Below are 27,381 nucleotides of genomic sequence, written 5' to 3' on the forward strand. Positions count from 1 at the left end.
TGGGCTGAATATCCATTGCAGGATTGGGAACCCGACAGCCGGAACATTTCAGAGTCCTAACCCCGTGCTTCAGCAGCGTTGCTCTTGCAACGCGATCTCGGAATGCAAATGCCCTAATTGGGCAGGAGGCCAGCTCGGTGCCTCTTACTTCCAGGAGGCGGGAGATGCCTGCCTGGTGCCAGCCGTAAAGGCGGGCAGCAGCCATGTTGGAGTGCAGGCAGCTCATGAAAGGGCCAGGATGGTGACAAGGGAGGAAAGTGGCCATTGAAGCCAAGTGTAGGTACAGCGCTCGACCCGGCACTAGTTGATCCCTCAAATTTATTTCCACCACACTTTCTAATAAAGTTTATTTGGCCTCGCGGTGACCCCGACAGCTATGTACTAACATGCACCAGACTGGTCAGGATCGCCGAACTCATATTGAAAATTGCCTTCACGAAAGCCCAGCTCCATCGCAAGCTCTTAAAGGAGCTTAATGGGCCCTTAATTGGAAGTGAGAGGCTTCCCCATTCACCCACACCACCCCCGCCCCCACCCCTCCTCCGCACCCTCACATTGCGGAATGTCCCAGAAGCATCTGGTTTGACAGACGACCTCTGGCACTGTGATTTTCAAATCACATCCGCTCCGGATCTTGACCCCGACCCAGCAGCCCTTTGAAAATACGGCCCTTGATTTCTGGTGCCACAAAGCTGTAGCTTTTACAAACTAGAAAAATATAATTACAAAGTTAAAATAATATGTTTTAGCTCAAAGAGATAAAAAAAATTTTGAGTGCAGGTTTCAGACTACAATTAGTGAACTATTGCACCTTGGGTAAAAGAGTAGCTCTCAATACAAACTGATTCGTCTCTAACCTGCAGGTTAATGGACTCCCACTACAACCTAATAACTGCAATTAATATCTTTGCTAGAGCTACATATACACAGAAGGAACATTTGAATATACTAAGGTAAGGATGCACAGCCTATTGAAAAAAGCAGATGATTCAAACAGCTGAATGTGGAAATATTTATTGCTTCTCTTTGCTTTAGATTGTTGAGTGAAAGGCAACTTTCCAGAGCCCAGATATTTTTTGTTGTTTTTTTGTTTAAGATTCTCTTTCCTTGCCAGACGCAGCTTCATAATAAATGCATCTTTTCATTGAGCATGTCCCTAATGGAAATGTTATAGTCTACAAATGTTCGTGTCATATCTGGAAAATGCTTAAACCTTGGCAGTGAGCTCGGCTCAGGAGAGGAGAAAGAAATTTGAGCCAAATACATTGTGAAAAAGAATATTGGCAGTGTAGCAAATGCTGCTGATGGGGTCAGATACAGAGGTTTTGTAAATTTAAAGTAAGACAAGAAACAATATAAGGGATCTCTAACACAGTGTTGGCAGCTGTAGACTTACTTGTGCTGGTTTAACCCCTGTGTTCTTAGTAGAGTTGGGGTCTTTGAAGATGTACACACATGCTGCCTGTTATAAAACATCTGTACAATGGGTTTTCTGTATATTTCAAAGACTGAACTTTATCATAAATGCAGAGAATGCATAGGAAATATTTTCCGAAAACATATAATGTGCAAGCTTAAAGTAGTTTTTACCAACCTCTACATTATCTCAGAGCTACCCTGAAACCTGACTAACCTCGACAGACAATCTAAATGCCCCAAGGGTGGGTGTCACAATAATGCTGATCAGAAGCGACAGAATGAGTGACTGGGCATACTCTGAAGTGCTGGCGGTGGCGGATTCAGTAGGGTCTGGTTGTTAGTCCACTCTTACATGCAGGCACTTTACCCAGCCTTGCACCAAATGCGGAGTATCAGGTAAATGTGCAGGTACCAAGGAATGTATCAGATAATGTGCTACAGATGATGGGTCAAGTAGAGCAGTCCATCACCTGCGTGTTTAGTACCCTGATAGGTGGCTTCACAGAAAGGCAGCCCTCCTGAGTATGTGATAGCTCCTGGGGCATATATAGTGAAGGCCCCCCGATATGGCCTCACTAGTCTGGCCTTTCTGCATTCCTTTTTTCTCTCGGAAGCAAACATAAAGGGAATTCTCCAAAAAGGAATTACAGTGTTGCTTATTTTTTATTCTTTCATGGGATGTGTCACTGACAAGACCAGCATTTATTGCCCATCCCTAATTTCCCTGGAGAAGATTGTGGTGAGCTGCCTTCCTGAACCACTGCAGTCCATTTTGTGTAGGTACACCCACAGTGTTGTTAGGGAGGGCGTTCCAGCTTTTTGACCCAACGACAGTGAAGGAATGGTGATATAGTTTCAAGTCAGGATGGTGTGTGTCTTGGAGCGGAACTTGCAGATGGTTTAGTTTAGTTTAGTTTAGAGATACAGCACTGAAACAGGCCCTTCGGCCCACCGAGTCTGTGCCGACCATCAACCACCCATTTATACTAATCCTACACTAATCCCATATTCCTACCAGATCCCCACCTGTCCCTATATTTCCCTACCACCTACCTATACTAGGGGCAATTTATAATGGCCAATTTACCTACCAACCTGCAAGTCTTTTGGCTTGTGGGAGGAAACCGGAGCACCCGGAGGAAACCCACGCAGACACAGGGAGAACTTGCAAACTCCACACAGGCAGTGCCCAGAATTGAACCCGGGTCGCTGGAACTGTGAGGCTGCGGTGCTAACCACTGGTGTTGTTCCCGTGCATCTGCTGCCCTTGTCCTTCTAGGTTATTGAGGTCACGGATTTGGAAGGTGCTGTCGAAGGCGGCTTGGCAAGTTCTGCCACTATGCGCCGTTGGTGGAGGGAGTGAATGTTGAAGGTATTGGATGGGGTGCCAATCAAGTGGGCTGCTTTGTCCTAGATGGTGTCGAGCTTCTTGAGTGTTGTTGGAGCTGCACCCATCCAGGCAAGTGGAGAGTATTCCATCACACTCCTGACTTGTGTTTTGCCGAGTCAGGAGGTGAGTTACTCGTCGCAGAATTCCCAGCCTCTGACCTGCTCTTATAGCCACAGTATTTATGTGGCTGGTCCAGTTAAGTTTCTGATCAATGCTAACTCCCAGGATGTTGATGGTGGGGGATTTTGCGATGGTAATGCTGTTGAATGTCAAGAGATGATAGCTAGATTCTCTCTTGTTGGAGATGTTCATTGCCTGGTACTTGTGCGGTGTGAATGTTACTTGCCAATTACTACCCAAGCCTAAATGTTGCCTAGGTCTTACTGCATGTGGACACAGGCTACTTCAGTATCTGAGGAGTCACAAATTGTACTGAACGGTATGCAATCATCAACAAACATCCCCATTTCTGACCTTATGATGGAGGGAAGGTCATTGATGAAGCAGCTGGAGAAGATTAGGTCTAGGATACTATGCTGAGGAACTCCTGCAGTGATGTCCTGGGGCTTAGATGTTTGGCCTCCAACAACCACAACCATCTTCCTTTGTGCTAGGTATGACTCCAACCGGTGAAGCTTTCCCCCTGATTCCCATTACTTCAGTTTTGCTATGGCTTCTTGATGCTATACTCAGTCAAATGTTGCCTTGATGTCAAGGGCAGTCACTCTCACCTCACCTCTGGAGTTCAGCTCTTTTATCTATATTCGGACTAAGGCTGTACTGAGGTCTGGAGCTGAGTGGCCCTGGTGGAACACAAACTGAGCATCCGTGAGCAGGTTATTGCTGATTAAGTGTTGCTTGATAGTACTGTCGATGACACCTTCCATCACTTTGCTGACGATCAAAAGTAGACTGATGGGGCGGTAATTGGCTGGTTTGGATTTCTCCTGCTTTTTGTGCACAGGACATACCTCGGCAATTTCCATATTGTTGGGTAGATGCCAGTCTTGCAGCTATACTGGAACAGCTTGGCTAGGGGCACGGCAAGTTCTGGAGCACAGGTCTTCAGTACTACTGCTGGGATGTTGTTAGGGCCTGTAGATTTTGCTGCATTCAGTACCTTCAGCTGTTTCTTGATATCACGTGGAGTGAATCGAATTGGCTGAAGACTGGCATCTGTGCTGCTGGGGACCTTAGGAGGAGGCCGAGATGGATCATCCACTTGGTATTTCTGGCTGAAGATGGTTGCAAATGCTTCAGTTTTGTCTTTTGCATTGATGTGCTGGGCTCCCTCATCATAGAGAATGGGGATGTTTCTGGCACCTCCTCTTCCAGTTAGTTGTTTAATTGTCCACCAGCATTCATGATTGGATCTGGAAGGACAGCAGAGCTTTGATCTGATCTGTTGGTCATGGGATCGCTTAGCTCTATCACATGCTGCTTCCGCTTTTTAATGTACATGTCGTTCTGTGTTGTAGCTTCACCAGATTGATATGTCATTTTTAGGTATGCCTCGTGCTGCTTCTGGCATGCCCTTCTGAACTCTTCATTGAACCAGGGTTGATCCCCTGGCTTGATGGTAATGGTAGAGTTAGGGATATGCCAGGCTATGAAATTACAGATTGTGGTTGAATAAAATTCTGCTGCTGTTGGCCCACAGTGCCTCATGGATGCCCAGTTTTGCATTGCTAGATCTGTTTTGAATCTATCCCATTTAGCACAGTGGTAGTGCCACACAAAGCGATTGATGGTATCCTTTGTGTGGACAAGGACTGAGCAGTGGTCACTCCTACCAATACTGTCAGGCAGGTTTTTCTCTCACCACCTGCTGCAGACCCAGTCTGACAGCTATGTCCATCAGGATTCGGACAGTAATTGTGCTACTGAGCCACTTTTGGTGATGGGTATTGAAGTCCCCCACCCAGAGTACATTCTATGCCCTTGCTATCCTCAATGCTTCTTCCAAATGGTGTTCAACATGTAAGAGTACTGATTCGTCAGCTGAGGGAGGGCAGAAGGTGGTAATCAGCAGGAGGTTTACTTGCGCATTTTTGACCTGATGCCATGAAACGTCATGGGGTCCAGAGTCAATGTTGAGGACTCCCAGGGCCAGTCTCTCCCAACTTGTGGGACAGGACATACCCAGGGATGGTAATGGAGGAGTTTGGGATATTGGCTATAAAGTATGATTTGGTGAATGTGACTATTGCTTGACTAGCCTGTGGGACAGCTCTCCCAAATTTGGCACAAGTACCCAGATGCTGGTAAGCAGGACTTTGCAGGGTGGGCCAATATCATTTTCAGTGCCTTGCTCAATGCCAGGTAGTCCATCCAGTTTTGTTCTTTTTTGACAGTTTGCAGCAGTTGGGTACAATTGAATGGCTTGCTAGGCCATTTCAGAGGGCAGTTAAGAGTCAACCACATTGCTGTGGAATTGGAATCATAGGTAGGCCAGAATGGGTAAAGACAACAGATTTACTCCCCTCAAGGGCATGAGTGAACCAAATGCATTTTTATGACAATCCAGTAGTTTCATGGTCACCATTACTAAGACTAGATTTATTAATTAGTTGAATTCAAATTTTACCAGCTGCTGTGGTAGGATTTAAAGTCGCGTCTACAGAGCATTAGTTGTGGCATCTGGATTACTGGTCTCGTAACATTACCACTACGCCACTAATTATAACAATATTAGGCAGGAACTGAAGAATTTAGATTGAGGGCGGCTGTTTGAGGGTAAATCAACATCTGACATGTGGGAGTCTTTCAAACGTCAGCTGATTAGAATCCAGGACCAGCATGTTCCTGTGAGGAAGAAAGACAAGTTTGGCAAGTTTCAGGAAGCTTGGATAACACGGGATATTGTGAGCCTAGTCAAAAAGAGAAAGGAAGCATTTGTAAGGGCTGGAAGGCTAGGAACAGATGAAGCACTTGAGGAATATTAAGACAGTAGGAAGGAACTTAAGCAAGGAGTTAGGAGGGCTAAAAGGGGTCATGAAAAGTCATTGGCAAACAGGATTAAGGAAAATCTCAAGGCTTTTTATACATATATAAAGAACAAGAGGGTAACCAGGGAAAGGGTTGGCCCACTCAAGGACAGAGATGGGAATCTATGCGTGGAGCCAGAGGAAATGGGTGAGGTGCTAAATGAATACTTTGCATCCGTATTCACCAAGGAGAAGGACTTGGTGGATGATGAGCCTAGGGAAGGGAGTGCAGACAGTCTCAGTCATCTCATTATCAAAAAGGAGGAGGTGTTGGGTGTCTTGCAAAGCATTAAGGTAGATAGGTCCCCAGGGACTACCCTAGAATACTGAAGGAGGCAAGGGAATAAATTGCCGGGGCCTTGACAGAAATCTTTGCATCCTCATTGGCTACAGGTGAGGTCCCAGAGGACTGGAGAATAGCCAATGTTGTTCCTTTGTTTAAGAAGGGTGGTAAGGATAATCCAGGAAATTATAGGCCGGTGAGCCTTACGTCAGTGGTAGGGAAACTATTAGAGAGGATTCTTTGGGACAGGATTTACTCCCATTTGGAAACAAACAAACTTAATAGCGAGAGACAGCATGGTTTTGTGAAGGGGAGGTCGTGTCTTACTAATTTGGTTGAGTTTTTTGAGGAAGTGACGAAGATGATTGATGAGGGAAGGGTGGTGGATGTTGTCTATATGGACTTTAGTAAAACCTTTGACAAGGTCCCGCATGGCAGAGTGGTACAAAAGGTGAAGTCACACGGGATCAGAGGTGAGCTGGCAAGATGGATACAGAACTGGCTCAGTCACAGAAGACAGAGGGTAACAGTGGATGGGTGTTTTTCTGAATGGAGGGATGTGACTAGTGGTGTTCCGCAGGGATCAGTGCTGGGACCTTTGCTGTTTGTAGTATATATAAATGATTTGGAGGAAAATGTAGCTGGTCTGATTAGTAAGTTTGCGGACGACACAAAGGTTGGTGGAGTTGCGGATAATGATGAGGATTGTCAGAGGATACAGCAGGATATAGATCGGTTGGAGACTTGGGCGGAGAAATGGCAGATGGAGTTTAATCCGGACAAATGTGAGGTTTTGGAAGGTCTAATGCAGGTGGGAAGTATACAGTAAATGACAGAACCCTTAGGAGTATTGGCAGGCAGAGAGATCTGGGCATACAGGTCCACAGGTCACTGAAAGTGGCACCGCAGGTGGATAAGGTAGTCAAGAAGGCATACGGCATGCTTGCCTTCATCGGTCGGGGCATAGAGTATAAAAATTGGCAAGTCATGTTGCAGGTGTACAGAACCTTAGTTAGGCCACACTTAGAATATTGCGTGCAATTCTGGTCGCCACACTACCAGAAGGACGTGGAGGCTTTGGAGAGGGTACAGAGGAGGTTTACCAGGATGTTGCCTGGTCTGGAGGGCATTAGCTATGAGGAGAGGTTGGAAAAACTCGGATTGTTTTCACTGGAACGACGGAGGTGGAGGGGCGACATGATAGAGGTTTACAAAGTTATGATCGGCATGGACAGAGTGGATAGTCAGAAGCTTTTTCCCAGGGTGGAAGAGTCAGTTACTAGGGGACATAGGTTTAAGGTGCGAGGGGCAAAGTTTAGAGGGGATGTGCGAGGCACGTTTTTTACACAGAGGGTGGTGAGTGCCTGGAACTTGCTGCCAGGGGAGGTGGTGGAAGCAGATACGATAGCGACTTTTAAGAGACATCTTGACAAATATATGAATAGGAAGGGAATAGAGGGATATAGGCCCCGGAAGTGCAGAAGGTGTTAGTTTCAGCAGGCATCAAGATCGGCGCAGGCTTGGAGGGCCGAATGGCCTGTTCCTGTGCTGTACTGTTCTTTGTTCTTTGTTCTTTGTTCCCAACTTGCCTGTGGGAAGGATTGATGGGAACACCAGTTGGGCATCAAACGGGAGAAAGCAGTTAATAATAAAGTTCAAACTGGGTGGAGAAAGAAGGATGTTGCGAAGCTTTAAAACATTTTCTGCTTAACTCTTGAAATTTACTTCTACCTCTTCTCCAATGTCTAGCAACCCTGAATGCTTGGCCATGATTACTGCTGAGCACAAATAGAAAAAAAAGCTTAGAAAATAGGAGCAGGAGTAGGCCATTCGGCCCTTCGAGTGTGCTCCGTCATTCATTATGATCATGGCTGATCATCCAACTCAGTAACCTGTTCCCGCTTTCGCCCCATACCCTTTGATCCCTTTCGACCAAGAACTATACCTAACTCCTTCTTGAAAACATACAATGTTTTGACCTCAACTGCTTTCTGTGGTAGTGAATTCCACAGGCTCACCACTCTCTGGGTGAAGAAATTTCTCCTCATCTCAGTCCTGAAAGGTTTACCCTGTATCCTTAGACTATGACTCCTGGTCTGGACTCCCCCACCATCGGGAACATCCTTCCTGCATCTACCCTGTCAAGTCCTGTTAGAATTTTATAGGTTTCTATGAGATCCCCTCTCACTCTTCTGAACTCCAGCGAATATAATCCTAACTGACTCAATCTCTCCTCATACGTCAGACCCGCCATCCCAGGAATCAGTCTGGTAAACCAACACTGCACTCCCTGTATAGCAAGAACATCCTTCCTCAGATAAGGAGACCAAAACTGCACACAATATTCCAGGTGTGGCCTCACCAAGGCCCTGTATAATTGCAGTAAACATCCCTGCTCCTGTACTCGAATCCTCTCGCTATGAAGGCCTGAGAGGATTCAAGTACTTAGGCTTGTGGACTCGACTTCCACCCTCAGCACCTTCCTTTCTGGCCTGAGGAGGAGATCCCTGGATATTTCCAGCTGTGCCTCTTGTCCCCGGCTACTTGCCTACCTTTCACCCTTCCACCTTCTATCCTTCTCGGGTTTATGGGGGTAATGGACAAAGGGTTTGGGCTTATACACCAGGTCAAATCATCAATAATTTCTACTGCCTGTCTGGCCGTTGAAACCTGCTGATCATCTACATGAGTCCTTACTAATAGAGTAAGTGAATTTTTAAATTCTTCCAGGAGAATTCGTTCCCTCAGGTGCTCATATGTGGCTTCCATTTTTAGTGCCTGTATCCAATGATCAAAATTAATTTGCTTTACCCTCTCAAATTCTATATAAGTCTACCAGACAATCCCCGGAGGTTCTGAAATTTCTGTAGGCAAGCTTCAGGGAGAATAGCCTCCTCAGAAAGAATGGCATAAACTTGATGCGCTCTGCCCATCAACCTGCTTTGCATAAGCAATGTCCAGCTTTCCTTTGGCCACTTCATCTGTTTGGCTATCTTTTCAAAAGAAATGAAAAATGCCTCTACGTCCCTTTCCTCAAATTTAGAGAGGGCTTGTACAAATTTAAACAGCTCTCCCCTGGGTCCTGAGCTGGAGACGGGTCCTGAGCTGGAGACAGGTCTTTCCTCACCAGAACTTTTACTGGAGTCAAGACCAACTCTTTGTCTTAGTTCTATCTTTCTAATCTGTTATTCCCTTTCTCTTTTCCTTTCCTTTTCCTCAAGTTCAAGTCTTTTCATTGTCAATTTTTTTTTCAAGCTCAAGTTTTTTCAATTCTTTTTCCTGCTCAAGTTTTCTCATTTCTATTTCTTTTTCTTTGTCAAATGCAAGCTGCCTCATCTGTAACTGAATTTTAACTAATTCAACTGCACTACCCTCTGGTTTGCTTCCTTCTTCTTCCAATTTTAAATGCTGTGCTATTACTTCAATTATGTCTGCTTTCTTAGCTTCTGGTTTTAACACTAACACCAACTGTTCTGCCAAATCCTTTAGTTTAACCTTGGTTGAGTTCCTCAAATCACTCAACGATACATCCTCCTCCAAAAAACTAATAAAGACATTCCAGTAGAGTAAACTTTATTCTGTTGCACAAGAAACCTTTCTCTTTTTATTTTCCCTTTTCCAATTATTATTACCCCACTTACAATTGTACATAGTCAGTGTTGGGTTTATCCCGGAAAGAGAGCCTCCAATTAATGTATATGACCGAAGCGGGAGGAGTGCACTGTATATTCTAGTCCCACTTCTCCACAGTTCACAACATATATTCTAAATTTTCCCACTTACTAATACAGTCAATCATATTCTCTATTTTTCCCAGAATAGAACACAGTAACCAAGTTTCTTTAATGAACGACAAAATGATCAGTTTATTATGAAACAAGTCTCAACTCATAATGAAATAAAGCATAAACACAGATAGAAATTTTAAAGGTCCCCTTTTTACCTTAGTCACACACGCACGCACGCGCGCGCGCACACACACACACACACACACACACACACACACACACACACACACACACACACACACACACACACACACACACACACACACACAACGGATAACTGGAAAAATAAAAGGGATTTTCAAAATTACAGACTAAATAAAGAAAACACTTAGGCTGATTACTTGCTCATATCTGAAAAAAACAGCAGATGAGATAAGTTGTTCCAAAACTGGCATACAATCTAGCCTCCGAATACACATAGACAGGTTACTGAGATCTTTTAGAACAGGTCTTTTCAGGCGGCATTGAGAACCAATCTAGCAGGCTTTTCCTCAAAGACAGGAGATGAGATGAATTAACACAGTAGACTTCTCAGGGTCTTTTAGAGATGCTGGAAAATGATCTGGGTTGTGGTCTTCTCTCCTTCCTTCACTTCTTCAGTAGCAGGCTTACTTTATTAGCTGCTCACTTCAGAAGGTAAAACACACTGACACTACAACCGAAAGCCTGTGAGTTTTCTCTCGCAGGTGCGCGCTGCTGCCCCCGGGCTTGTCCTATTAGGGCGCATGACTGATCTCCCGTTACCAGCTTTTCTATTCTATTTTTAACTTGAGCCATGTGACAACCAATACATTGCTGCCAAACTAGTTTTTTCAGTGCCCTCTTGGGAAAATAAAACTGGTCCTTCATTTAATCAGTTTGACTATGAATTCCTCAAAAAATATTTTAACAAAACAAAAATCACTTCCATAACAATAGTCACGAATATGAAAGTCTAATTGGGAACTGTTTTCTCCTGAGTTGAAAAGGCAGGTTTACATATCTGATGAGCTCAATATTATTCGAGGAATGAACACTCTATTTCTTTGAAATCTGCCTGTTATATTTTCAGCATCCAACATCGAAGAAAACAGTTACCTAACAACCAATCTTATTCCATGACATAGTTCATGTTTATGATTCAGGTTTTGTAGCAACATTGTAACTGCTTCTTCTTTAAGTCTAAGTTTTTGCAGTGACATTCCCATTGGAATTAGACTCTGTAGAAACCAGGTACCAGGTTATTACCACCTCATTTGCTATAAATGAACACTTCCAACATCTACCCTAAATGATGGGGAGAAATGGTTGGGCATTAACGTTGTGGGGATCTGGCCCAGTTTCCTACCGGGAATACTGCTCAATCATTGGGTGGTACGTGACGGGAAATCCAGGCACTTGCCTTTATAGATGACGAATACCAGCTGTAAAACCATATGTTGCACATTTTTGTTGTGACTGTTTTTTATTGTACCAAATTATACAAATTTGTAACCATGCCTGAGGGCAGTGAGCTTGAACATCTGTGTGTATCTATAAAACAATTGTTTATAAATGTGTGCTGTGCTTGTGTCCTGTGTGAACTTTGTTTTCTGTTCCATCAACCTGTTCAAAGAATTCCCACCCTATCTTGGACAATCTAAAAGTCAGCAAATACCAATGAGTACCAGCATGGAGAAGGATATTAGGGGGTGTTCTGTTGCACATAGCAAAGGGCACAATGTAAGTGATAATGATAGAGTTTCAAAAATGATTGGAGGTATTGAAATGCTCCCTCCATAAAGTGGAGGCTTACTAACTTAAGAAAGCTCATTCTGTGAGGCCATGATGCTACATGAGGCCACAGACTTGAGGATGGTAGACAGTTGTGTTCCTCAAGGTTCAGTGCTAGGACTACTGCTTGACTTGGATTTTAGAATACAGAATTACATTTCAAAATTGGAAGTGCGGCAGACAGTGAGGATGATACCAATCAACTGCACAGAGCACAGACAGGCTAGTAAAATGGGCAGACAAGTGGCAGATGGAATTTATTACAGAGGAGTGTGAGGTGATAGGGAGAGGAAATATAGACTAAATGATACAGAGCTAAAGATTGTATAGGGACAGAGAGACCTGAGGGTTCATGTGCATAGACCTTTGAAGGAGGTAGGACATATTGAAGGAGTAGTTAGCAAAGCATACGGGCTCTTGGGATTCATAAACAGAGGTATTGAGTACAAAAGCAGGGCTTTGTAAAGCTCTGGTTAGGCCACAACTAGCGTATTGCATCCAGTTCTGGTCACCACACCTTAGGAAGGATGTGAAGGTCCTTGAGAGGATGCAGAGGAGATTTACCAGAATGGTTCCAGGTATGTGGGATTTTAGCTACAAGGTTAGGTTGGAGAAGCTGGGGTTGTTCTACTTGGAGTAAAAGAGATTGAGGGAAGGTCTGATAAATGCTCACAAGATTATGACAGGTTTAGATAAGGTAAACAAAGAAAAGATGTTCCCATTAGCTGATGGTACAAGGACTAGGGGACCGATTTAAGGTTTTAGGCAAGAAATGCAGGGTGGATGTGAGGAAGAACTTTTTTATGCAACGAGTGGTAATGACCTGGAACTTGCTGCCGACGAGGGTGACGGAAGTGGAGATGATGAATGATTTCAAAAGGAAATTGGATGGGCACGTGGGTGAAATAAATGAGCGGGGCTATGGGGGTAGAGTGGGGGAATGGGACTGACTGGATCACTCTACAGAGAGCCGGCACTGACTCAATGGGCCGAATGGCTTCATTCTGTGCTGTAATGACTATGACTCGATGAGTGGCTAGAGGCTGGAGTACTATCAATTCAGAATTAACAACTAATTATCAGGCAAAATATACAACGCCATGGGAAGACTTGCATTTATATAGTGCCTTTCATGATCTCAGGACACCCCAGAGTGCTTTACTGTCATAAGTACTTTTGAAGTGTAGTCAGTGTTGTAATGTAGGAAACACCGCAGACAATTTGCATACAGCAAGCTCTCACAATCAGCAATATGACCAGATAATCTGTTTTAGTGGTGTTGGTTGAGGGGGGGAATAAATGTCGACCAGGACATAATGCTAAATTTGTTTATATTTAATAATCAATTTTGTTAAGAAGCTCCTAATGCCTGGGATCATAAATAAAGCTGCTAACTCATACAAACTATAATTCTAAATTTTGCCTTCAGGAGTACTCAAGAGAAGAGCCTATCTATCTGCACAGAGCTTGTGAATTATGTTTCACCTTTGTATTGCAGTCAGTAAACATGCATTGTGGGCAGCACTCTTTGTTCATCCCACTGCTCACTTGTCGAGGCTGATTGAACTGATGGATTATTCGATGAGTCAGTTCAACTCCTGTGCTGCAGGGGGGAAAAGAAACAATGCTTTTCAATTCCTGTTTCAGTTCCTCAGTCAAGGATCATAGCTGGGGGGAAAAAATAGGAACTTCAACTCCCTCTTCTGTCACTTCCATCCCAGTATGAGGAGAATCAGCAGCAGTATAAAGCATGGAGGAGTTAAGTCAGGTATTTATGGGGAATGTGCTCAGTGACCATGTAGAAGCCATTTCCACAGACTTTGCACTCTGCCTTTAGGGAGTGCGTATACAGTTTTAAGTTGTATTAACTGGCTAATTAGAAAACTTTAAAGGTTGAGCTTCAGAAGGGCTTGAAATAAAGTTGCTGAAGACTGGGAGTCTTTATAGCTATCTACTTAGCATATTGGGAGCAGGGCAGTGTCCACAGGGATTGTAAAGATCGATTGGCTCTTGAAACTGTTTGAAAGTAATTTTTTGCTGCCTGGAAGAAGAAAAGAAACAAGGATGAATCCTTGTGTTATTTATCCAACACTAGTTCTTTTGAGCTATGTATTGTGTTGTGTCTCACGGCTGTTAAATAAAACTCTTTCAATTCTTTTTTATTTTAGCTCCATGTTCATTATTTTGTAAATTGTTGAAATCTCCCTCCTCCCCACACTCCTGTTTTTTGCATTCTGAAATACAACAACAGCATTGTCTGCTACTGCCAGGGATTTTATTTTATTTACAGATACAGCACTGAAACAGGCCATTCAGCCCACTGAGTCTGTGCCGACCAACAACCACCCATTTATACAGTAATCCCATATTCCCCATCACCTACCTATACTAGGGGCAATTTACAACTTCCAATTTACCTATCACCTGCAAAGTCTTTGGATGTGGGGGGAAACCGGAGCACTCAGCGAAAACCCACGCAGACACAGGGAGAACTTGCAAACTCCGCACAAGCAATACCCAGAATCGCACCCGGGTCCCTGGAGCTGTGAGGCTGCGGTGCTAACCACTGCGCCACTGTGCCGCATTACAAACTGAGTATATTCTCCAGGTGATGAGGTTCCAGTGTTTGAATGCATAGGGATGGAATTCATCATCTTAAAGGAAAATGAATTACTGAGTTGTCCTTGGTGCCCATGTGGAACAAATACCTGCATATGGAATAAAGTGTCAGAGAAGGAGAGGCAAAATGGAGGCAAGGTGCAAAAACAATTGCATAAGAGCCCATTGTATATGCAAACTTTGCCACAGCATTTATATGAATGTGGTGCCAGATAGTGCTGGCTACAAACTTTCAGTTTCATAATTCATGTTCATACATAGCTTGCACCCAGTAGTACAACATGTACAATGATGTATGAACAATGGTTCCAACACTGTGATCTATGGAAACTCTACTTGCAACGCAGCCTGTATAATCAATTCCTTTTAGCTATCACCTAGTGTGATATTTTCAACTCTGGGTTTACACTAAGATTGTGCCTCTCATAGTTGCTTTAATCTAAGACAATAGCACATTCTCCCTACATAACTATGATTTCCATGGCTACCTTATTCAGTTGTTTCAAAGCAAGATGTCCAGTTTATACCAAACATCAGCTTCTTTGCCACCTTTGACATCTCTGACAGTGATTTTAGGAGTACTGAATCTGTGATTCAATAAAAAAAAATCCCTGCCTACATGTCGGAGATTTTGACAATGGAGCATGTGACTGTGGGACCTTGCTGTTCTGATATGGGACTGTCAGATCCTACTTCTTTGGGATCTCATTACATGGTTCCAGTATCATGGGAACATGCTGTCCTGGGACCATGCCGCTCTGCGGCTGGACTGTGAGACAATGCTGCTTAAGATGTGGTTAAGGGATTTTGCAGTTTTGGGATCGCAATGTCTGACCTCGCTGAGACTGTCGGCTATCACTGCTCAGGTTGGGCTGCTTTGTGTCACTGTTCGGAGTCAGACTATGAGATCCCACTGGTCTCAGCTGCATAGTGGGAGCTTGGTGCAGTTGGATGGGAATATGAAATATCATTGCTGAGGGACCGGACTGCAAGATCTTTCTGTTCTGGAATGAGACCCTTGGAGCTCTGCGAAGGAACTGTGAGACCTTGCTGCTTTGGGATGGGACTGTACGGTCTCACCAGGATCTGCAGGAAATTGCTGCTGTGGTTCGGGTCTGTGGATTAGCACTGATCTAGGATGGGACTCCAGAATCTCACTACCCTGAGATGTGAATGTGCTGTCTCACTGGGACTGCGAGATCTGTATTCTGGAAAGGGTTACTGGGATCTCACTGTTCTAGGATGAGCCTCGGAATCTCACTGTTTTAGGATAGAACTGTGGATTCTTGTTGCTCTGAGAAGGAGCTTTTCTCGGATACGTATAAAATTCACTTTCTAACTCAGTATCTGGTACCTATTTAAAAGCTCCAGATGTGACAAGTGAATTATACTCCAGTAATGTAATATTTATATGTGACAGTTAAGCACAGAGCAACATCTTCTAATCAACTGTGAAGTATATGCTAGCTTTGTAGTATTTGATGGTTAATGGGTGACTGATTGGATCATTTAAACCAGAAAGCTCCATAACATTTACACTGGCGGTGCCAGATCGCTTTTCAAACTGTATAGTTGGCACATTCTCAGATTGTAATTTGTAATTTGACACATTTTATTTTGAACATGTGTAGTTGAAAATGTTACTCAGGAATTTCCTCCGAGCTGATTCTGCTCTGCTCCAGTAGCTTCCCGAAAAGCCGTGCGGCAATGGGACCAGGTCTGAGGAAAATTGGATATAATAAGTGGTAATTTTAACCAAACTTGCCCATCAGCAAAACAACAGAATTTGGTGCAACACTGGCTGTAGACCCTGACTGATTTTACTGTCCGTTGAAGTCAATGAAGAGGAATGCTGGGGCCGGGGTACAATGGAGAGTAATGTTGGGTGTGGTGTAATAAAGAATAATGTTGCAATAGAGAATATTGCTGGGTGGGGTGTAACTGCACAGTTCCATCCAATCCCTGGGGTTTCCCACCTGTTGAGTTAAAATGATCCCCAAGACGCCCCTTGCTGAAGATTGTTTTGACCAAGTGAACAAAACAAAATTTTCCTACGGTGTTCAATTAATGTGGGTTAAAGAAATAAACTGGTATACTATGGTCACGCTGCAGTATGTAAATCACTCCCAGATTTATTGAACAGTTGGACTACAAAGAATAGTCTGCACCATTTTTAGCTTTGATTGTCTGTCAGGCAACCACAGTAGCAGTCTTGGTTGTCCAAATCCAAGAGCATATTGTCTCAGAATGTTGGGCAAGTAATTTTTCCCATACCATGAAGTCTAACCACATCAAATAACAAAATAACCTACATTTGGATTTTGTCTGATTTAAATCATTCTAACGCAGCCAGACCAACTTTTTCCAAACTGTTTTCGAATTAAAAACATTCACATAAACAAAAAAAAAATCATCCCTCAATCTCCTCATGTTTCTTTCACTTTCTGTATTCTTTCTCAGTGTGGCTGATCTCTCTGGCTCTCTTCCTCTGTCCACTTATCTCTGTCTGTCCTCTCATGCCATTTTTTTCTTCGTCTATGTTGGTTCCTTTCTCCAAGTATGTGTATATGTCTGTCTATCTGGTTCCCTCCCACTCCTTCTCTCTCAGTTATTTTTGCCATCTTAGACTCACTACTCTGCTCGTCCTGTTCCCAGTGTTTTATGCACTATTGTGCACTAAACTGTTACTGTGTAAAGCAATACCTTAAGGGCACAGGTTTATTAGAAAATGATAAACACTGAGATTGACACACACTCCACAGGAAGGTATGAAAAACTCCTGAATTGAAGGACAAGAAGGACGTTCTACCCATTATTCAGATCAGGATTTAAAACCACACATTGCTTCAGGGTAGGTAGTTATGAACTGTGTGGCAGGAAATCTGAGAAAAGGTATTTAAAGAAGTTTACTACATCTCCGCACCCTTGTATTTCCAGGTGCCCATTTGACAGCAGATTTAGAAAACATTCAATAATATTTTTCCTTATTCAGTTTATTTTTCTGAATGATTGAAACTTTGAAAATTCGTAAGTATGAAAATCACTCTGCAGTATTTTTCTGTGTCCTAAAGGAATAGTTTACTTTGTAACTTTTCCAAGGTATTTGCTGTTATTAAAGCACTGTGTTTCTATTGAAATACTCATAGTGTCAGGTTGTTTTGCCTGTCTTTCAGTGAGATTAAACTAGCAGTTGACCTTAAAATTCCTGAAGTCAGGAAAGTTAAAGAAAAGGTTGACTGGACAATCAGAGCTTTCCAGAAAAGATGACCAGATGTAGCTTTGTCAGCTGAAGGCTAATAAATTTGGCATGGCCAAGGAGACTGTCACATGGGGACCTGGTTGCGCTATCAATTAAACTACCAGTTATTTTAAACTACAATAAAGATGTGACAATGACCTGCAAGTGCTAGTTAGGCTGATAGCTATTATGAAAAATGCAGTGAGTCACTGGCAGCCTGGCTGTGTAGTATATTAGAATACCAGCATGCATCGTCATAGATGGTGAGGGAAGAGGTCAATCCCCTGCACTACATTCCCAGCCCGAGCTATGCTTTGTGGAGAGGCAATGAGCAAAGACCCCTCTGCAGGAAATAAGTTAATGGAAAAAAAGAAAAACTTTTGTTTATATAGCGCCTTTTAAGACCACGTAACATCCCAAAGTGCTTTACAGCCAATGAAGTACTTTTGAAATGCAATCATTGTTGTAATGTAGGAAATACAACAGCCAATTTGGCACAGCAAGCTCCCACAAACAGCAATGGGATAATGACTAGATAATCTGTTTTAGTTGTGTTGATTCAGTGATATGTATTGGGCAGGACCCCAGGGATAACTCCCTTGCTCTTCTTCAAAATAGCATCATGGAATCTTTTATGTTGACCTGAAAGGACAGACAGGGCCTTGATTTAACATCTCATCTGAAAGTTAGCACCTCCAACTGTGCAGCACTCCCTCAATACTGAGGTACTTACAGTACTGCACTGGAGCATTAGCCTAGATTATTGTCTTCAGGTCCTAGGGTGGGACTTTAACCCACAACCTTCTAATACATAGGCGAGAGTGCTACCAACTGAGCCACAGGATGACAGCATATTTGATAGCGTCCTCTTTGTTAATGCCAATGAAAAAGCAGAGGTGGACTAAAAAATGGAGGATCAGAAAAGCGATTGCTGAATTGCCCCTATTTGCAAGGCATTGTAAGGGAGATGGGGGATGTCTGACAACTGGGTTGAGTGGACCTTGGATCTCCTCTCTGGGCTCATCAACAACTGCCAGTATTTACAGGGTCTTCAGGGCAAGAACTTTGGCGGGGTCAGTGGTGGATTTCTGCAATGGATACAATTCCAGTCGATATTTATAACATAGAATAAACACACAAAAATTACACAATTCTGAAAAACAAACCGCATAACTGCTCCTTAAAAAGGGAACATTTAGCATTAGAAGTCTTCTGTATAGGGAAAATTTCCCTCTCTTATCTGGGACCTGGGGTTTGAGTTGGAAATTTCACCTAGAGGTTAGGTGCAGGGTGTTGTTTATTCACTGATTAAATCTAACATGAGGTCTTACTGTAAGCAGCCATTGCTGAACTTTTATTTACACCTCCCCAACAGAGAGGGCAGTATACAAATGCTCAGCTGTTATGTATAGATCACACTGGGGATTTCTAATTGTTGTGGACAAATTCTATGTACATGCAGAAGTTGTAGTTTTACCCTCATCAGTGGGCCTCCAATATGTAGAGAGTACTGCAACAACTCGCAGCACATAAAAAGGAAGACTTGTATTTATAAGACACTTTTCATGATGATTGGACACCTCAAAGCACTTCACAGCCAATGAAGTACTTTTGAAATGTAGTCACGTTTGTAATGTAGCAGCCAAGTTGCACACAGCAAACTCCCACAAACAGCAATGTGCCATTGATTGCAGGATCAATACTAGCCAGGACACCTGGGACAGCTCTAAAATAAAAGCAAAATACTGCGGATGCTGGAAATCTGAAATTAAAACAGAAAGTGCTGGAAATACTAAGCAGGTCTGGCAGCATTTGTGGAGACAGAAACAGAGTTAATAGTCAGAATTTTACGTTGGCAGTGAGGCCCCACCTATCAGCCAAAAGGTTGGTGGTGAGCCTGCCTCTGCCGGGCCTGGGGAGTCACACCAGGAATTTTCCCTCCCCGGGCCCTAAATTGTCCTTGGGCGGGACTTCCACCTCCTTGAGGCAGGAAGTCCCGCCTAATGGAGCTGCCAGCCAATCAGCGGGCAGGCAGCTCTTAGTCCCGGCAATGCCACCGTCAGTGGTGGCCACTGCTGGGACTACACCCAGCCATCGCAAGCAAGAGGAAGGATAGCCCCGGCATCAAGGTAGGTTTCTGGGGCCTCGCCAGGAACAATTGGCTGGGTCCCAGTGAGGCAAGTGGGGTCGGTTGTGGGGGGGAGGAGTGTTGTGTGGTGGGGGTTGTTGGGTCTTCGGGGGTGGCCCTCCGTGAGGCACAGGGTGCCCGATCAGGAGGGCCCCACCTAGCCTGCAAGATGGCCACCTGGTTTTACCTGGCAGTGTTCTTGGGGCCTTTGCCGTCAGTCCGCCCCGCATAAAATACCAGCAACAGCGGGAGGAGGCCCTTAAGTGGCAGTTAATTGGCCATTTAAGGGCCTTGATTGGCCTGAGGCAGGCGGGCCATTTCTCACTGCTGCCACCCCGCGTAGATTAGCAGCGGGGGCAGGAAGGTGTCGGAAACAGCCTCCCCACCTGCCACTCAATTTTACAACCCCACCACTGCCGCCACTCCCCCACCTTCACCCTGTGGTTTGTGAAGCAGTGCCTGGAGTGGCTATAAAGGCCAATTCTAGAGTGACAGACTCTTCCACAGGTGCTGCAGATAAAATTGGTTGTCGGGGCTGTTACACAGTTGGCTCTCCCCTTGCACTTCTGTCTTTTTTCCCGCCAACTGCTAAGTCTCTTCGACTTGCCACACTTTAGCCCCGCCTTTATTGCTGCCCTCCAGCTCTAGCGATCGCTGGCAACTGACTCCCACGACTTGTGATCAATGTCACAGGACTTCATGTCGCATTTGCAGACATCTTTAAAGCGGAGACATGGATGGCTGGTGGGTCTGATACCAGTGACAAGCTCACTGTACAATGTGTCCTTGGGGATCCTGCCATCTTTCATGTGGCTCACGTGGCCAAGCCATCTCAAGTGCCGTTGGCTCAGTAGGGTGTATATGCTCTGGATGTTGGCCGCCTCGAGGACTTCTGTGTTGGAGGTACGGTCCTGCCACCTGATGCCAAGGATTCTCCGGAGGCAGCGAAGATGGAATGAACTGAGACGTCGCTCTTGGCTGACATACGTTGTCCAGGCCTCACTGCCGTAGAGCAAGGTACTGAGGACACAGGCTTGATACACGCGGACTTTTGTGTTCCGTGTCAGTGCACCATTTTCTCACACTCTCTTGGCCAGTCTGGACATAGCAGTGGAAGCCTTTCCCAAGCGCTCGTTGATTTCTGCATCGAGAGACAGGTTACTGGTGATAGTTGAGCCTAGGTAGCTGAACTCTTGAACCACTTGCACAGTGTGGTCACCGATATTGATGGATGGAGCATTTCTGACGTCCTGTCCCATGATGTTCGTTTTCTTGAGGCTGATGGTTAGGCCAAATTCGTTGCAGGCAGCCGCAATCCTGTCGATGAGTCTCTGCAGACACTCTTCAGTGTGAGATGTTAATGCAGCATCGTCAGCAATGAGGAGTTCCCTGATGAGGACTTTCCGTACTTTGGTCTTCGCTCTTAGACGTGCAAGGTTGATCAACCTGCCATCTGATCTTGTGTGGAGGAAAATTCCTTCTTCTGAAGACTTGAATGCATGTGAGAGCAGCAGGGAGAAGAAGGTCCCAAACAGTGTAGGTACGAGAACACAGCCCTGTTTCATGCCACTCAGGATAGGAAAGGGGTCTGATGAGGCGCCGCTATGCTGAATTGTGCCTTTCATGTTGTCATGGAATGAGGTGATGATACTTAGTCGCTTTGGTGGACATCCGATCTTTTCTAGTAGTCTGAAGAGACCACGTCTGCTGACGAGGTCAAAGGCTTTGGTGAGATCAATGAAAACAACGTAGAGGGGCATTTGTTGTTCGCGGCATTTCTCCTGTAGCTGGCGAAGGGAGAACAGCATGTCAATGGTCGATCTCTCTGCTCGAAAGCCACACTGTGCCTCAGGGTAGACATGCTCAGCCAGCTTCTGGAGCCTGTTTAAAGCGACTCGAGCGAAGACTTTCCCCACTATGCTGAGCAGGGAGATTCCACGGTAGTTGTTGCAGTCACCACAGTCACCCTTGTTGAGTAAATGTAGAGGTTAGAGAAAGTCCAGAGAGTTATAATAGTTTAAAAGCAAAATACTGCAGATACTGGAAATCTGAAATAAAAACAAGAAATGCTGGAAATACTCAGCAGGTCTAGCAGCATTTGTGGAAAAAGAAGCAGAGTTAACGTTTCGGGTCAGTGACCGAAGTCAGTTCCGAAGAAGGGTCACTGACCTGAAATGTTAGCTCTGCTTCTCTCTCCACAGATGCTGCTAGACCTGCTGAGTCATAATAGTTGTTGGAAAACTTTCTGTATGTCTGATAGAGAGAAGCATCTTAGTGGTTGGTTTTCACCTGTCCTTGTTGAACTGGAATTCTCAGGTTATATCATGTCGACCCTTATCATCGTGACAACTGTACAGCAAGGGTGGCAGAGAAAATGTCAAACATTAGGGGCGGAATTTTACTAGCTTGCCGACGATATGCTCTGCGGAGCCTCTGCGATATTAAACGCGGCGGCTCATTTACATGGCCAGGGTGGATCGTCCCCTCCCCGCCCTTTGATGTGGAGGGGGCATGCACTCCGTCCCCGGCAATGGCGCCATTTTTAAAGGGCTTCAAGCCCTTCCATTGAATGTGAATTTTTAAAGTTACAGGCAGTATAAATTTAACGTAAAAATTTTTATAAAAGATTCAAGCCCCTCTCCAACCTCTCCAATGACGAAATGATTTATTATTTGCCCTCTCCCCTCAAAAAATCATACCTTCCGATCCTGACCCTCTCCCCGCAAGAGTTTATGAACTATGAAATTTACCCCTTCCCACCATCCCCTAGACCAATCAGAAACCTTTAACCCTGCACCCTACCCCACCCCCATCCTGAAAACCTACCTGTTACCCCCTCCCAACCAATGATCCACCTCAGATTGCCGAACGGAGATCCGAAGGTGCGGTGTCCCAGCAAACTATCTGAATATCGCAGCGGGACGGCCGACGGGAGCAGGTAGGTCATTAATTCATTCATTTACATTCATTTAAATATTTAAATCCTGCTCCCGTTGCCAAGCAGCGGGTGGGTGGCGCCGCCACGAGGCCTCGCCACTGCCAGTTATATGGGTTGGGGCCTTCCCGGCATCGAGGCCCTTATCATTTTCAGGGTCCCCCCACCATGACCCCCGACGAGGGGAGGACTGTAAAATTCAGCCCAAAGAAATAGGACATCTTTACAGAATTTTCAATAATTTAAGGGGCCAAACAATAGTTTGAAGGAAACATGTATTGTTCGTGATGAGGTTTTTTCCTTTGTTGCTGAGGATGACTGATGTTTGTATCACAGCCAGCAGAGGAGGCTTATGATGAAGCATGACACAAAACTATCTTTTGGAAACAGAACTTTGTGGCTCTCAAAAGTATCAACAGAGGAACTTATGAAGGGGAGAAGATCAGGGAAATCAGGTAAGGTATACCCTTCATTTTGAGGATAAAAATATTAAAATATTCACGATCTATAATAGGTTAAGTGGCTTGGATACTTCCTGTATTATTCTTTCGATATTAATATTTAAAATGGTAAAGCTCTGACAACATTTTGCTGTCATACATTGTTGATCAGTTCACAGTTAAACAATAAATCACAATTTCAGAACTGGAGAACATATGAATCAAAAACAATGTATGGAGCTTAAAAACTGCTCATGAGAAGCTACTAAAGACTTATGGAAACAATCAATCATGCATGATGATTCAAGAGAATCGGCCAACAAACAAAATAAGGATTTATAAAAACATTTTTTGATCAGTGACTGAAATTTCTGATGTCCAAACAAAATAAGGTTTTAAATAAAATGTTAAGAATTGGAAAAATACATTTTGTGCAACAATGTGATTACATTTGTCCACTGAGTCGTCTTCCATGTCTTTTAATGGCTTCCTTAAAGGTTTTACTTCAAAACGTTAGCCTGTATTAAAGGATTAGACTTTAACTTAATCTTCTCTCCCGTCCCCAGCATAGTTGGAGAGTTTCCGACCACATCTGTGCATTTCTAGGATATGCAGTTTGCAGAATTACCCAACAAGTAATCTGTTTATTCTAAGCATGTGCAGGTTGTAGAATTTCCCAGCATGGATCAGGAGGTTTCCCTGAGTTTATGTAAAAGAATGTCTGACTTCAACCTGTGAAGATTTCTGAACTCCTTTGCTTTTTCCGAAAGGCTTTGGAAGAAACTGGAAATTGAATACTCAAAGCCACATTTTCAGGCAAGCTTTACATTTCAAATTTTAACAACTGTCTTTACTTTTTGTAATGTAGTGTCAATCAGGCAGGTAGAAAGTATGATTAGGGTCGTCGATAGTTTCTTTATTATCATTTAGAAAACAAAACAAAGATTGTTAAGAATGTATCTTTCTTTCTCAATCAAAGGTTGAAGAGGATTTTGTCTTTATTTTTTCCAAGAAACTTAAACCCAGATGAGTTTGATTTATTAGATTCCTTCTGACTGACTGCTATTCACATCATTTCCTATCAAATTTCCCCCCACAGTTTTCCTTCCATGAGGTAACAGAGGTATCAGAAGACTAGTCAGGAACAAACTTTCAGAATAATTGGTGCTTCGATGAATGGTCCTCTCTCCTCCTCACCTACCATCAGCAACTAGCAAAAATCTCAGCTGGATAGTTTAAAGAGTAACTTGAGAGATTCTCTAGATGGCTCCATTACCAGAGAAAGGAATGCCAATGGTACTTGCCCATCAAAGCATCATTGAAATTGGAAGGATTGGATGTACATAACAAAATTAAGTAGTTTTATTAGAATAATTCTTGTCTCCTCCCTCCCAATGGTCAGGCCAGAGCTTTGTAAAATGATGTGTGAATAAATGATGCATTACTGACAGATGTCTCCATGAATTGCCCAGTGTGCACAGACTGTGCCTTTAAAAAAAAAGGTACAGTACATCTTATCCAATAATTTATATCCATAATTATCTGAATTGATTATATTGCAGATGGATTGTTTGGATGGGAGCTCATTCCTAGATTGATGAATTTTTTCCTCCCATTTGTCATTGGTAAAGCCACTTTTATTACTCATCCCTAGTTGTCCATAGAAAGGGAAGGTGGACCTCTCCTTGAACTACTGCAATCCTTGTGGTGATGGTGCTCCCATGATGGTGTTAGGATATTAACCCAGAAGAGATGATGACATGCGTCCACGGCAAGATAGTGTCTGATTTGGAGAACAATTGGGAGGACGGTGTTTTCTAAACATTGCTGCTCTTATCCTTCCTCAGTGGTAGAGGGGTAGAGGTTACAGGGCAGGGGTTGAATGGTGGGATAGGGGTGGTGCTGTTGACGTAACTCTGGCAAGTATGTCAATGTCATGATCTCCAAGCTAGGGCACAGGTACACTGATGTTAATGAGGAGGACTTTGCAGATCGACTGGACTCAGATTGGATGGTTAACCGCGGAAGATGATTGTGGGAAATCAGAGTATACAATTAATCCATACCCATTCATTGTATTAAAGTGGTGCTTCCTGCTGTTTGGAATGATTTCTGCATGCGACCAGTGCTACCCACACTCTTCACTGAATGCACACATCTGCAGAGGGCTGATATTGCGTGTGTCTAACCCACACTATTAAAGGGGAAGACTGCAAAAAATGGTGGAAGTTTTTTGAAAAAGTGAATATGGGCTGTGATACTTTGAGGATTGGCTAAACATGCAAGACAACAAGCAGCAAGTTTTTCTGACAATGTACTGGGGGTCTTGGTGCAGGATATGAAAAGAAGCAGAGGCATCCTGTATCTGCAGAGAAGCAGGAGGTCCTCCAGACATATGCTTAAGAGGCAGTGGGAGGAAATAGCAGCAAAGGCCAATGCCAGGAGTGTTGCTCAAAGAAGGAGTTTAACATTGACATGACTTGTCAAGGTGAGTGAGTTCATCTGCAAATGGCTGCCAGCTGTACCACAAGACTCATCTATTGTTCAATTCATTATATCCCCATCGGACACCTCCCAACAATTCAATCAATCTGTGCTCAACCCTTCAATTCATATACTTTACCTCACTTGCACACGCTTAGCACTGTTGCAAGCCTCATTCCCACAGCACACATTGGCAGCTATTGCACCATGACAGCTACATCCAATGCTGTCCTTGCTCTACTTTAAGGTTGCAGCTGTCATTGCAGCAGTTGGAAAATTTCAGTCAGAGCCTCTTTTGTGAAGCACAAACATCTCATGCATTGGTCCTCGCTGAAGTTGAAGTGGAGAATTTCTGCCTTAAGACCCTCAGTGGCTTCCTGCTGAGATCCCTTCGGCCCCTGCTCCCTTTAACGCCTTTCCCTGCTCTTTGTGGCCACTCTTCGTTGATTACTTGATTAGAGATACAGCACTGAAACAGGCCCTTCGGCCCACCGAGTCTGTGCCGAACATCAACCACCCATTTATACTAATCCTACACTAATCCCATATTCCTACCAAACATCCCCACCTGTCCCTATATTTCCCTACCACCTACCTATACTAGTGACAATTTATAATGGCCAATTTACCTATCAACCTGCAAGTCTTTTGGCTTGTGGGAGGAAAGCGGAGCACCCGGAGAAAACCCACGCAGACACAGGGAGAACTCCTGCTCAATTCCCAGACAAAGCCCTTCCAGGCCACTTATGTCTGTAAGCAACTTATTTCAGGTCAGGTTTTTAAATGAATAGAAAAATATTTCAGCACTAGCCAATTCAAACTTCAGCCAAGTGTAGGAAAGCTCCAAAAACACATATAATTGCACCACCATTCAGAAGAAATAAGGCAGCAAGTAACCTGTAAATAGTTCATGACCCCTTTACGTAGCGTTGGTGGGGAGTCCTTTATCCTTTTTTAACATGGTGTTCAGCTGTGCAGGATGTCTGGGTATGTGGAGTTTGAAAATGGCAGAGCTGGCATCAAAATCAGCATTTCACACTTATTGACATCATAATCTGCCTGCTTCGCAAGTTGCCGATGGTCGTTATGTGCCTGCACATAAACCCCTTTACCAAGATGGCGCCCTGCACACATCACATGCTGAAAGCAAACCATTAAGTACTTCAAAAATCTTTCAGGCAAAAGAGTGCTGAAACTATAGCTGGTACATATTACTAGTTTGGTCATTTTCCAATTCACTAGGGCAATTGTACAAAGTAATTTAGATGTCTACAAATATTTCTATTATCAGATCATTCATGAACAGCATGAATTTCACTGTACTGCCAAAATGTCAAAACTAATAGTATCAGGATGCATAAACAAAATCGAACTCCAAGTTTATTTCAGAAAAGCTGCTGTGCCTGCTTTGATGCTTACTAATTCTCTGACCCAGCCAGTTCTTCTTAGTTCAAATCTTTGTGTGCTGAATAACTGATAAACACAGACCCTTTCTACACAGTCAGTTTAATAAAGAATATCCTTTCAAGTGGTTTTTCACATTAAAGTATTAAAGTGTGATTCAATGATTTATGCATTAGCACATGCTTAAACATTAAAATGTGAGTCATGCTTTTGTATGTGAATATGAGTCATGGCTTTACACAATTGAGTGTGATGTATGATTTTACACTAGAGTGTGATCTATGGTTTTACATATCGAAGCATGATTTCACCACTTTGCATATCGATACGTGATGCACATTAAGATGTTGATATATGGTTTTTACACTTTAGAGTATTTTAGTTAATCAGTAATTTTCCACCTCTAATGGTTTGGTGATCAATGGATGAATTAAAGCAGCCTATTGCTATTTATATATTATACAAGATACATCAGCCCTGTTTGCTGTGCATTATTAAATGATCATTTTCTTGT

The 27,381-nt window shown here is 43.7% G+C and overlaps 1 long non-coding RNA gene across 1 annotated transcript; it reads left to right on the forward strand.

The window, feature by feature from the left end:
• The first annotated feature begins 22,887 nt into the window (after positions 1 to 22,887).
• On the forward strand, positions 22,888 to 24,377 carry LOC137378505 (uncharacterized). Its single transcript, XR_010976620.1, has 3 exons — positions 22,888 to 22,994; positions 23,750 to 23,795; positions 24,079 to 24,377. It is a non-coding gene; the product is annotated as an uncharacterized lncRNA (long non-coding RNA).
• The last annotated feature ends 3,004 nt before the right edge of the window (positions 24,378 to 27,381 follow it).

This window comes from Heterodontus francisci, chromosome 16, assembly GCF_036365525.1.
Source record: "Heterodontus francisci isolate sHetFra1 chromosome 16, sHetFra1.hap1, whole genome shotgun sequence".
Lineage (NCBI taxonomy): Eukaryota > Metazoa > Chordata > Chondrichthyes > Heterodontiformes > Heterodontidae > Heterodontus > Heterodontus francisci.